The following is a 1,100-nucleotide window of genomic DNA, read 5'->3' as shown; positions in this document are numbered from 1 at the left end:
CTTCCTTCCTTCCTTCCTTCCTTCCTTCCTTCCTTCCTTCCTTCCTTCCATAAACTTGAGTTTTTAGAGCAGTTTTAGGTTCACGGCAAAATTGAGAGGAAGATACAGATTTCCCATAGACTCTCTCCCCCCACACATGAACGTCCCCCCTCCCCCATTATCAGCGTCCCCCACCAGAGGGTACGTTTGTCACGGTTGCTGACCCACATTGACTCCATAATCACAGAAAGTCTATAGTTTACATTAGGGTTCGCTCTTGGCATTGCTCATTGCACGGGCTTGGATGGATGTATAATGACGTGTGTCCACCATTACAGTATCACACAGAGTAGGTTCACTGCCCTAAAAATCCTCTGTGCTCCCCAATTCGTCTGTCCTCCCCTAACTCCTGGCAACCACTCACCGTATTACTGTCTCCATAGCTTTATGTTTTCCAGAATGTCCTACAGTTGGAATCGTGTGGCGTGTAGCCTTTTCAGAAGGGCTGCTTTCACTTAATGATGTGCATTTAAGGCTCCGCCTTGCCTTTTCGTGACCCGATAGCTCATTTCTTTTTAGCACCAAATAATCTTCCATCGTCTTGCTTCCAAGTATCCTCCGTGTGCAGGGTTTTGTGTGCATGAGAGATTTTCACTTATTTGCGTGAACACTAAGGGACATGAGTGCTGGGTGTCTCTCACATAACAAAATGATTTTTAAGAGCCATCACTTGTCATTTTTTCTTGATATATATATATATTTCAAGAGATAGATACATAAATATATATATATATAATACATATATATATATTTAGTTTGCAAACAATCAGAAATTGAAAAAAACATATTCCAATGTTAGAGATATCGGTTCCAGTTCAGCAAAGATTTCAGGTGTGAGCTCAAACTTGCACTTCAGTAAAAACTGTTACATTGTGTGGTGGGTGCTCTGCTTCTCCATTTCGAACTTGACCTGCAAATACAAACTCCAAGGGTGACAGAGAAGGTCAGCACCCCAGTTTCTCAGGCTGTTTCTTTGTCTTTAGAATCACCACGCCATCTATGTGTACTTCGAAACTACCGTTTTAAACATAGTGGGGACGTGGAGCTCCACAGACGCTGAA

The sequence above is a fragment of the Neomonachus schauinslandi genome, chromosome 16, assembly GCF_002201575.2.
Source record: "Neomonachus schauinslandi chromosome 16, ASM220157v2, whole genome shotgun sequence".
NCBI classification, from domain to species: domain Eukaryota; kingdom Metazoa; phylum Chordata; class Mammalia; order Carnivora; family Phocidae; genus Neomonachus; species Neomonachus schauinslandi.
Note: the sequence above shows the minus strand (reverse complement) of the source record.